The following is a 13,189-nucleotide window of genomic DNA, read 5'->3' on the forward strand; positions in this document are numbered from 1 at the left end:
TCTAAATGCTAAAAAGCAATGGCATCTTTTAGGTTCACAGCATTACGTCATCAACATGGTGACCACTATTCCCAACTTTTGTAGCAGATTACTCATTTAGGTGAAATAAAAATGCTGATGAAAATATAAGAAAACTACAGGATGATGGAAAAACAAATTTAATCTATTTATTTAGATATGCAGAGATGACCCATCATCCAGGAGGAGCTAAGATGAGAGGGAGGGAGGGAAGGGTGGTGAATGGGGTTGAAATGGGTGGGAGTGGAATTATACCTTTTGACTTTGGCTACCTCCCTTGTTAGGGGGAAAAAGTCAATTGGGAAATTTTGGATTTGAAAATTGTGATGTGCTTATCTCTTAACTTCCTTCCAAAACATCTTTTTATATTACTTTAAAAAAATTCTGTCATACTTTTACCCCATTTTATATCTGCTTTCCTTTTTCTCTTCTTTTTTCTTTATACCTCTCATGTTTCTCAAGAAAAATTCTGAAACGGGAACTACTTCTGGTCCTAAGCATTTTTTCTTTTATAACGGATTCTCAATCTGGAGTATCAATAGGACCCATTTATGCATTGAGTCTCCTAATCTGAATGAAATCTTTTTGGCATTAATTTGTGTAAATTCTGAAAGTGAAACTTAGGCACAAATGAAAGTTAATTCATTTATGCCTTGAGTTCTTGCTTAGGTGAATAAAATTGTCTGATTGTAATTAGAATGAAATTCCTAAGGTGCAACATGGTTACAGATGGATTATTACCTGAGACATATAGTAGCACTGAAGACTTCCTTGTTTCAAGAAATCCAATTTTAGTTTTGTTCATTATAAACCCTGTTATATTTTTGTTTTTGCTACTGTAGTCCCAGGGAATAGATTAACCTGTCATAGCACCATGGTTTAGGTAATGGTTACACAAACTATTCCCTAGGGGACCAAATGCTCAAGCATAAGACAATCGAAATGACTCCTAAGTCAAACACAATGTAATTGTGGTGAAGTGCTCTAGAAATTAAAGTCTTGGCCTTTCCTAGTATATTCAAAGATGACAGAGCAGTTAAATATAGCTCTGATGATTATCATGATAATTGCAGTTTTGTTTTTTAAGGTTGTTAATGTGTATATAACTACTGTGTTAATTCCAATAAGCTGAGCCTCTGTTGGAAGTAGACAGAAGGAATATGAAGGACTTAGTGAAGTAAACCCATTGTATAGCAGGAACTGTATCTCCTCCACTGAAAGGGTACCACAGAGTTGATTAAAATAATGTAACAGCAAGCAGAATATAAGTGTAAGTACCCTTTGGTGTGGGAGGAACAAGTCAAGGTAGGTTTAACCTCTTCCATGGTTAAGGGGTACTACAAACCTTAGAATGATTAGGTGACTGCCAGAACAAAGACTAGGTTCCCTTCATGTTTCTAACTTTAGCCTAAGCCTTGCCACAATGGATTTTCTTCACCAAAGAGGGCATATTTAAAATTGTGATGTTATGTATACAATGCTCAACTTATACCTAGCATGTAAGATTTCACAAACCCATAGAAATAATTTGATGCCGTCCATTTAGATTTAAGCCAAAGAATGAAATCACTTGCAAGTCTCAAATGTGAATTTTATTTGAGTGTAGAGGGCATTCCCTCAGTGATAAATGAATAGGCTGGTCAACAAAAGAAGCAAAAGTTACTTTTCATTTTTGCATGTTGCACACTTATGTATTCTATGCATTTTAATTATGCAAAAGGCATTCACACTCAGGTATTCAGTGCACTAATCCTGTATGGCACCACAAAAGGGCAGGAGTTAGACAGTGGACAAGCCCCATCAGTGTTGGGCTATGTCATGGCTGAATAAAGTCACTTGGCAGTAGCCATGAATATATCTATAAAGCACATCTTTGATTGAAGGGTGTACAATAATTTTCACTCCTTCATTCTGGAGGTTGCCATTCAGCTGAATAAATTCATTTGGTATTAGTCAGGATAGAATCTGTTACTAGGGTGAAGTGACTAGAAATCCCCCCTCCCCCCCAAACATGGAAAGTAAGTCTAAATTAAGGATTGGACAGGAGCTTCCTCAGGTGCCTTGAGTGGAATAATCAACTCCAGACTAATTATAGAAAGAGTCCTAACAAAAACAGACACCCTACATTAAAAATGTACCAACACAGAATTAGTCTGGCTACAGACCCCAGTTGCCCCAGATACAACCACCACTCAGAGGACAATGATCACATCATTCTACACTGCCCTGCTATCACCCTATCCCTATTGTAATATAAAATCACTTCTCTGAGTGATTTATGGAGCAAACTGGTGACCATGGCCAGTTATCTGGGGACTGTGGGTCTTCTGTCTAGACTATGCTGGAGAAACAGGGAGGGGATTCCTAGTCTCCTCACTCCATGCTATTTAGTTACTTTGTACAAAATGCATGAGCACATGGTGGCAATATTCTTATCCCCACTGCAAGAAAGTGAAAAGGTAGAGATTTTGATGTAATGGTTAAGGATAAATTCAAGAGGAACAGCAAAAGTAAAAAAAAAAAGTAGCTCAGCATTCCTCTGAGTGGAGATTTGTCTCTGACATAGGTGAATACTAAGTGACTGTGAGATCTATAGAAGTATTTCTAAGTTCCAAAAGTTTTGAATCTATATGACTATGCAGATAATACCCAGAGCTGGGCACCAGTCTGTTTATCTGTTAATCGTTGATTAACAAAGTTGAATTTTTTATCATTGGATTAACTTTTAAGTTAACTTTGAAAATCATCAACGGACTAATCATCATCCGTTAAATTGGCAGCTTCTGTTAATAGTCCGTTAACTTCATACATAAACTTTCCCTTATCTTCAGATTTTTAGTACAGATTCTTATGAGAATATGAAAATATAATTGAATAAGTCATGTAACACTTTACAACAAAATGAATATGTATTATTTTATAGTAAAAAAAAAAAAAAAGATCTGTGCCTCGGAAAATGAGTAAACGAAAAGAGTATAAAGATATATTTGTTGTAACACAAGACACAAGTCCTTTTCGTTGACATAAGCTCACCAATAGTATATATATAGTAGATCTGACATACGGTAGCTATGCTAATAGGGGTTTTGGAAGTTTTGCCTGTCTGCATGCTTGTTACATTGTCATTTGCATTTGTGTACACATACACTCCCTTTCCTTGTCCGAAAACTTCAGAGCAAAAGAAAATATGAGTCCTTCTCCATCCCTAGCCTTGGGGTCTATTACAATGTAGTGATTTCATATTGTGTCTGACTGATTCTAAATTTGTACCCCACTGATTTCTCTCTCTCTCTATCTCTCTCTCCCTCCCCCCCCCCCCAATGGAAACTAGTTTCTTATCTGATTTAAGTTGTTACTCAAATGACATATTTGAATTCAAAACCAAAACAATGTAATTAGTCTGTCTGATTCCACCTGTTAAGGTAAGAGTTGGACAATGGTCACTATTAGCAGATACAATAATACCAACTGATATTCATTGTAGATCTGTATACGCATAAAATTCAAAACTAGAAAATGAAGGTTTACTGTCAATATGGTTTTTATTATGATTATTATTTCATATATATATATATATATATACATATATATATATATATATATGTATATATTCATATATACAGTATATATATATAAAATATATATATATATATATATATACATATATATATATATATATATATATATATATATATATATATATTTTTTTTCTAGTAATATCCCAAATTCAACCACTTTTGCATGTTACCAAGCTTTGTAGAACATGTCTTATTTCAAAACCCAACTGGAGGACTACTTTCTCAAGGAAGAGTAGTTGATTTTCAGCTGCAAGGTATGCCTACCCATTAAAGGGCACATGTCAAATCTGAGCAATTTCAAACAACACACGAAAAGAATGCATACTGCCAAGTTCGTACAGATTGAGAAGAGGGTGAAGGCAGGTTGTTTTGACAGGAAAGCTAGGCTTAGGCTACCTTAGATTTGAGTAGCTGCACTTCATTGAGCTCATTTTCACCCTTGTTTCCCAAGAAAGCATGCCAATAAACCATTGGGGAGTTTTTTAGCATCATGGCTGCTGCCAGTGACATGATGGATTAACAGTAACTTCTGTTACATTCTTCTTAAATTAATGGAATGATAACACTGGGTAACAAATTTTTTTTGTTTAAAAATCGTCCAGGGTTTTCCAGCGGAATTAGACTAATTGTGATGCTCTGAGTCCGAAAATGCCCTTGGTTTTTCTCAATCAGGTCAGGATTGTTCGCTACAGACATTTAAGAAAAAAAAGATTTTTCGTCCAAAAACCCAATTTCTGCGGATCATAAAAATTCGGTTTTTCCGTTTTCCTGGGGAAATAAAAGTCAAAGTATCCAAATTCATTCATTTTTTATATACTCGATTACATTTGATAAGCTTAATACATGTACATGAGCGTTACGTGACACAAAAGTTCGGAGTTCACGGCGTAAATCGCCGTTTCCTCGAATTCCGTGTGTGAGCAGCTGCTGGGTTGTCTCTCTTCAGCGACCAGCAGTAGTCCGCGAGCATGACTGCGTCCCACCTCCCCTGGTACCTCTCCTCCATTTGACGCATGTCCTGATGGAACCTTTCTCCCTGCTCGTCGCTGACCGCACCAAGGTTTTCAGGAAACTTCTCCATGTGTGAGAACAGGAAATGCATCTTTATACTCATCAAACACCCGAGGTTTTGGAAGTTCTTTATCATGCTGTTGATGAGTGTGGCGTGGTTTGCTGCCTTCTTGTTCCCCAGGAAGTTGTTCACCACCTGCACAAACGACCTCCAGGCGGCGCACTCTAGCGTGTTCATGGAGTTTTCGAACTCTGTGTCCTTGATGAGCTGCCGTATCTGTGGGCCATCGAAAATGCCGGCCTTCAGCTTCTCAATGGTCACTCCAGGGAAGGCTCGCCACAGGTAGTTGAAGCACCTCCTATCCTTGTCCAGAGCGCGCGTGAACTGTTTCATTAACCCAAGCTTGATGTGAAGCGGTGGGAACAAAATCTTTTCCCGGTCAACAAGAGGTTCGTTCATGATGTTGCTCGCCCCAGGTACTAACTGCTTTCGCGCCGGCCACTCTTTCTTCACATAGTGCTGGGCTCTGTCTCGACTGTCCCACTTACATATAAAGCATGGGTACTTTGTGTACCCGGACTGCTGACCAAGTAGAAAGTTCACCATCTTAAGGTCGACGCAGATGAGCCATTGGTGCTGCTCATATTGGATTTTGTCGAGCACGTACTTGACTGCTTCATATTTCTCTTTGAGAGTTGTGGAGTACGCAAGAGGAATTGAGGCGAACTCGTTCCCGTTGTGGATGAGCACACTCTTCAAAGAGCGCTTGCTACTGTCTATGAAGAGTCGCCAATCTCTCGGATCATATTGAGGAGCGCCGAGTTTAACAAGAAGACCGGCGACATCTCGGCAGTACACGAGGTCTTCCTCCTGGCAGAAGTAGCCCATGTAGTCCTGATGCCTTCTACGAAAGAACGTGATACGCGCGTCCTCGCCGAGTAGATTTTTCTCTTTGAGTCTGGAGGCCAACAGCTCGGCGGAAGTCTTCGACAAGCTGAGATCCCGAACCAGATCATTAAGCTCACATTGTGAAAAGGGCTGCGGACCATCTTGTGTTTCATACTCTTCTTCTGTATCTCCTCCCTCATATGCAGTGGTGGCCTCGTCGTCGCTGTCAGGAAGCTCTCTGCACGCTGGTACAGGAAGTTCTTTGCAGTGAGCAACTGGACGGCGGGCAGATGGAAGGTCGGGGTACTGGAGGCTGCTCCGATTCTTCCGGTTGATGCCAGTAGTATTGATGGCGCAGAAGTAACAATCCGATTCATGGTCAGACGGCTCCCTCCAAACCATCGGAATCCCAAACTTCAGTGAAGTTTTCGTGCCCTTCGTCCACCGCCGGAGGTATTCCACGCACGTCATGCACACCGTGTGCGGTGCCCAGGACTTATCTTGGTCACCCAGCTTGACTTGAAAATAAGCCTGGTATGCGCGCTTCACAAAGCTTGTGATGCTCTTCAAGTGCATTGACAGCGTGTATTCTCCGCAAATGTAGCAGAAAATGTCAGGATTATTCCTGCATGACCGTCGTGCCGAAGCCATATCAATACCCTGAAAAGAAAGAAATAAGTCAATTAGTCAATTTCAAACAGAAACACACCAGAAGCAACCATTTATATATGAATAATTCGCTATATTCTTCAAGAAAAATAGGATTGAACTCAAAACCCTTCAAATTATCATATGTATAGCTCGTCAGGTAGGCCTATGGCTGTATCTCAAAAAGTTGACCTGATTGAGCAAAACCAATGTGATATTCGGACTCAGAACACCAAAATTAGTCTAAATCAGCTGAGAAACCCCTGACGATTTTTTGGCTGTTACCCAGTGTAATTAATGAAGTTAACTTTTTGGTTAACAGATTAACAATTAATGAAGTTAACTTTTTGGTTAACGGTGCCCACCTCTGATAATACCCCAGCACAGGGTAAGTCCAACCACAAGTGCCCAGTAATGCACCCAGGTGCACATCCATGAATAAAAGAAAAATAAATATTCATTGTTTCCTTCTCCAATATGAACAGTATACATTTTTTCTAACATTGGATAACTAAAGCATCACAAGTATGCCTTACAAGATTGCCATTTCTACATGTGGGTACCTCTTTGCCGAACATCTTTAATTCCTTTATGATTAAATTTAGTGATGCAATGTCCTACTGGCAAGTGATAATTACCAAAAAGAAAACATGACCCAAAGAAGATAAGAACTTTTCACTGAGTTTGGTACTGACCTGGTGCATGTGGACACAACCCTACCTCCACAAACAGATATGGCCTGAGTGGCCAGATCAAGCCCAGAAACTCACTCTGTTCTATTTAATGCTCACCATCTATTTTCCCATCTTTTATTTTATCTTATTTTATTTTATTTTTTTTTTCACATAAGGATGTCAGTACCCCAGTGCCTACCCTACCACACCTAATAGGCAGTAACGGAGAAGCCAACAACATGTACAAAACCAATAACCTCACATCCATCAAATGCAACACATGCCATACATGTGTGGACTTATGTTGTTCTACGTTAGTTTGGAGGCATTGAAGTAAGGGCATTGCTTAGGTACTTCTCTTTATTGGTAAGTCTTGACAGTAGTGTAGTCAAGCTTTGTGCCACTTTTGCTACTTTTGTCACTTTCTCCCCCTTTTTGCCTCCAATCATTCAATTTTGTCAAGTTCTAGACTGTTAGTTCCACTTAGTATTGGTTCTTTTCATTGACAGGCATCTACCTCTCAATTCACTATATTTTTCTGTCTAGGAGAATTAAATATAGATTTTTCTATCTTCAGTTAATTCTTATACAGTGCTCTCCAAAGGAATCCTCCTAGAGCATGTATGCAAGACCATATGTGAGCTTTGCAGTGACGTATTGATTTCTTAAGTCCAATGATCATAAACTTTATATTCAAGATCCTCCTCAAAGGGTGTAATCTTACAATTGAATTTTCGCCACCCTTTCACCAATCAGATTTGTTGTTACAAGTCTATATGGCAATATTGTTTACTTAAATAATCTTAGATCTCTACATATCTCACTTAGGTTACAAGGAATAACATGTCAGCAATTCATTCAAGCCCCTGGCTATTGGTTACAAATATGAATTTTATTACCTAAACAAAGTGGAAAGCAAACTTAGGCAACTCATTCTCTTGCCTCTATATAGTTTTATATACACATGTTTCATAAACACCTGACCCATAAAATGTAACACCTGTCTTCTACCCCTCTTTCTACCTTCTTTTCTACCAGCTTCTTACAGGGCTTAGCAGCTGCCACTTGGTCATCCCGAATAACTTCTACTACCCTCTTACAGGGCTGTGGCATACTACAATATTCTGGAAAAAAACATTTGAGATAAAATTTTACACAGGGAGCTAATTCAAACTCTTTTTTTGCATAAACTGTATTTGTACTGGCTAAAAACAAGGTTGGAAAATAAATCCTCTTCAATGGATGTTGTCATCAACTTAATGGTAACCCAAAATATGCTATAAATACCAACGAAATATGCAACCACTCCAACATGTACAAATGTCTGCAACACCAATTACTTACTGATCTTAGGAGTAGTAAAATTACAGATGATTTGTTCATATATTACTGAAGCAATTGTTTCAGCTCACTTGGTATGAGTTATAAAATACAAAATATTGAAAGATAATCAGTGGCAACAAATATATCCATTTTCAGATATAGGTAACTAATGTATTTAAGTGAACTCTTTCCAAAGTTCTCTGTGGTATGGGGTATAGCATAGGAGCAGGCTTATGTGTATTTCCTTTTACCTCAGCACATTTCAAGCAATTTTCAATATGTAAATATCTCTCTTCATACTTGGCCAAAAGTATTTAAGTTGTGCTTGTCTGTAAGTTTTATCTTTTCCTGGATGAGAACTGTAATCACTATCATGAAGCAATTTTAATACCCCTGGTACAAGATTTTGTGGAATTATGAACTGATTCACTGGGCCCCTAGAAATATCCTTCCCACTTACAACTGTTTTTTTACACAAAAGTTCATTGCTCAAATGAAATTCCTCTATCTTATACCCCTTTTTTCCAAGTCTGTGTTCCCATATTAATTCCTCATCTAATGTTACTAGTTTATTAATACTGCAGATAAAATTTATCAACCCTGCCATTGATTAGCTAATATTCCTGGATAGTGCATCTGCTGCAACATTCATCCTACCTGGAATATATTCAAACTTAACTTTGTTACACTGAAGTGTAGTAAACTTCCTGGCTAATCTGCCCCTAAGATTCTTATATTTAAATAAGTTCTGAATAGCTGTATGACCAGTCCACACTCTGGATATCCCAGTATCATATCTCTAAAAATCTCTTGTGAATATATCACTGCTAATCTTTCTGTAATGGAGTAGTTTCTACTATAACAAAGTCTTGATGTGAAAGCTATCGGTTGCAGTTTTCCATCTCTTGCATCAGTATGCCTCCTAACCCAATGTCTGACACATCAGTACAAAGAATGAACTCTTTAACATAATTAGAAAATATGAGAACTGGAGAACTAATAAGTTTATCATACAACTTGTCAAAAGCTTGTTGTGCAGATCCCCAAATGAACTTTGAATCTTTCCTCAACAAAGAACTTAATGGATTAGCTATGTCTGCATAACCCTTAATAAACTTCCTATAATACCCTATCAGTCCCAAGAAACTACCAACTTTTTCTACATTGTTTGGTACTGGGTTGTTGTTTACTGCTTCTACCTTTGAATTCACTGTACTAAGTCCATGTCCATTTTATGTCCCAAATAAATGACACCGCACTGCAAAAACTTATATTTTTCAAATTTCACTTTCAACCCTGCTTCAACAAGTCTTGAGAATACCAGATCTAATTTCTTAAAATGTTCAGTTGCTGTTAGGGAAACTATTAAAATATCTAGAAATACACTGGCAATGTTTCCTAACAACCCAACTAGTACTGTATTCATTAATCTCATATAAGTTAATGGACTGTTACATAACCCAAATAGCATTCATTTGAATGCATAATTCCCTGTTGTTGTGGAAAATGCTCTATAATCCTGTGAATCTTCGTGCAACTCAATTTGCCAGAATGCTGATTTGATATCTATAGTGCTAAAATACCAATTCTTGGTTCCCAAACTATGAAGTATAATTGTTTGTTGATCAAGTATTATTTGTTTATTCAATTCCCCATAGTCAATAACTGGATGCATAGTAGCATCTAATTTTGGCACCAGGATCAATGGGAAGTTCCATATATAAATTGAACAGCCAAGGCAACATAATGCATCCCTGGCGAAGTCCCACCTTTACCTCAAACCACTCACTCTCTTCACTTCTAATTCTAACACTACTCTCATAAAAAATCTTGACTGCCCTTAACAGCTTTCCTCCTATCCCATATATCTGCAATACCTCCCGCAGTGCCTTCCTGTCTACCCTGTCATAAGCCTTCCAAATCCATAAAGGCCCAAAAGACATCCTTACCTTTTTTCTAAAGCTTTCTCATATATCTGTCTTACCACAAAAACTGATCCACATAACCCCTACCTGTACTAAACCCACACACCTGTATTTACCTAGTTGTATTTTACGGGAAGGGGAGCTATGCTCGTGGTGTCCTGTCTTCATATCTCATTTTATCTAAACTATTTTTAAATTCATGTATTGTTTTTGCACACACCACTTTCTCATCTAACTTGTTCCAAATGTCTATTATTCTGTGAGGAAAGCTGTTCTTTTTCATATCTCTTCTATAGCTGTCTTTCTTGATTTTCTTTCCGTGTCCTCTTGTATTTCTATCATCCCATTTTATTAGATCCTCTCTATCAATAATTTCTATGCCTTTCATGATTCTGTAAATAGCTATCAAATCTCCTCTCTCTCTTCTTTGCTCTAGTGTCTGTAGCTCAAGTTTTGCTAGTCTCTCTTCATATGATAGTTTTGAGAGTGTTGGTGCTAATTTTGTAATTGCTCTTTGTATTCTTTCAAGTTTTTTATACATTTTTTTTTGTACTTGGTGACCACATCATTGCTGCATATTCCAATCTTGGTCTTATCAAAGTGATTAGTATTTTCTTCACCATTTCTTCATCCAGGTATGTAAATGCTACTTTGATTGTTCTTATTAAATTATAGGTTTCTCCAAAAATCTTAATTATATGTTTCTTAGGTGACATATTATTCATAATGACTCCCAGGTCCTTCTCATATTCAACTTTTTTTTATTCCTTCTTCACCCAATTTATATGATCCTGTTATTCTGTTTTTGCTTTTTCCAAATTCCATTATACTACGCTATTTAGTATAGAACTCCATCTCCCATTTCCTACTCCATTCCCATACTTTATTGAGATCACTCTGTAGTGACTCACAATCTTCAGTGTTCACTTTAATTTTTTTTTTTTTTTTTTTTTTTTTTTTTTTTTTACAGTTTTGCATCATCTGCAAAGAAGCTCATATAACTTTCAATTTCTTCATCCATATCATTGATATATATAGCAAACATTATTGGGGCCAGAACTGTTCCTTGTGGAACACCACTTATTACTTCATCCCAATTAGAGTGTTTGTCTCTTATAACTACTTTCATTTTTCTTTCTTGCAAAAAGTCTTCCATCCATTTAAGCAGTTTGCCCTGTATTCCTCCTACAGTTTCTAATTTCTTAAGCAACTTCTTATGTGGTACTTTGTCAAAAACTTTTTTTAGGTCTAGAAATGCACAATCAGCCCATCTATCTCTTTCTTGTATTATATCTATTAGCCTTGAATAGAAACATATTAAATTGGCGACGCATGATTGTCCTTGTCTGAATCCAAATTGCCTTGGATTTAGCACATTGTTTTTTTCTCAATATTTTACCCATCTACTTTTGACAATTCTTTCATAAATTTTTGCTATTGTACTTGTAAGAGAGACTGGTCTATAGTTGGTAGGGTCTTCTTTATTTCCCCCTTTATATATAGGTACAGGTACTATATTTGCTTTTTTCCAATCTTTTGGAATTTTTCTTTCTTTCAAGGAACTGTTTATTATGCTATGTATTTTGTCTGCCAGTTCATTCCTGCATTCTTTCAGAATCCAGTTTGCTATTTCATCTGGTCCATGTGATTTTCTGAAATAAAGATTACTCGTGTTTCATTATTTCATTCTTTGTTACTTCTATTTCTTTCATAGGGGGGACTTTCTCTTTCCATTCGATCTCTTCAGGTTGTATGTTTTCCCTTGTAAACACTGATTTAAAATGCTTGTTCATAATTTCCGCCATTTCTATTTCCTCTGTGTATTCAACTCCTCCTTGTCTTAATTTCTCCAAATCTTGTTTGTTTTTCAGTTTGTTGTTTACAAATCTGTAAAATAATTTTGGTTGATCTTTACATTTTTCTATGACATCTTTTTCATATTTTCTCTTTTCCTCTCTGCACACTTGTACATATTCATTTCTATAACAAGTATATATTTTCCATTTTTCAGGCCTTTTGTCTTCCATTTGGTTCAAGCTTTATCTCTTTTGCCTTTTAACTTTCTACAACTTTTGCTGTACCAGCACTTTATATATTCTTTTTCTTGTTTTTGTCTTGGGACATACTTTTCCACTCCTTTTTTGTAAAATTTTGTCAAAATTTTCCATTTGTCTTCCACTGTAGTTTCTTCTTTGTATATTCCTTCCCAGTTTTCTTTTTGAAAGAATTCTCTTATTTTATCAAAGTTTGTTTTTTCTTACATCATTCTTCCTTTTCTATATTGTTCATTTCTTTTCATGTATTTTTCCTCGTTTAATTCCAGTTCAATCAATATGTGGTCACTTTTACTTATTGGTTCTTTTATATTAAATATTTTCCACTATTCTAGGTTCAGATGCAATTATTAGGTCTAGTCTCGATGGTTCTTCATTTCTATACCTAATGTTCTCCTGTATCCACTGTGTCATTGTATGGTCAATAATCATCTCGAGTAGAACATTTCCCCATGAACCGTCTCCACCCTTTACTGTCATCTCTTCCAAGCAGACTTCTTTGCAATTAAAGTCACCCATCATAACTATTCTTCCTCCATTATCTTATTTAATGTTATCCTTGTGTCTTCTAACATATTTTTATGTTCACTCTCTTCCCACGACGCTGTTTTTGGAGGCACATAATTTATCACGAACTTTCTGCTCTTCTTATCTCTGTCTTCCACTTCGATCATAATCATCTCTACTGTATTCTTTCCATATGTGACACACCTCACGTTTATATCCTTCTTAGTCAGGAACATAACTCCACCCCCTTGTTTTGTCTCTCTGTTTCTAATCCAATAATTATATGCATCATTGCCTACACTGTTGGGTGGTAGTGGACTGGACCTTTTAATTTCGTTTATACAATTCCCATTATGTCAGGTTCTTTTTCTTTCAGATAATCATTCAGCTCATTCAGTCCTGTTATTAATCCATCTATATCTATGTAAGACACTTTTAGTTTTCTGCCACTTCCATTGTATTCTCTGTTTCCCTTTTGTTTTTCTCTAGTATGTCGTATTTCCTTATTTTCATATTCACTACTCTCCAATAGAATTTCTCTTTTTCTGACTGTTCTGTTCTC

This window comes from Oratosquilla oratoria, chromosome 1 (assembly GCF_046742065.1).
Source record: "Oratosquilla oratoria isolate Oo_2021 chromosome 1, ASM4674206v1, whole genome shotgun sequence".
In the NCBI taxonomy this organism is placed as follows: domain Eukaryota; kingdom Metazoa; phylum Arthropoda; class Malacostraca; order Stomatopoda; family Squillidae; genus Oratosquilla; species Oratosquilla oratoria.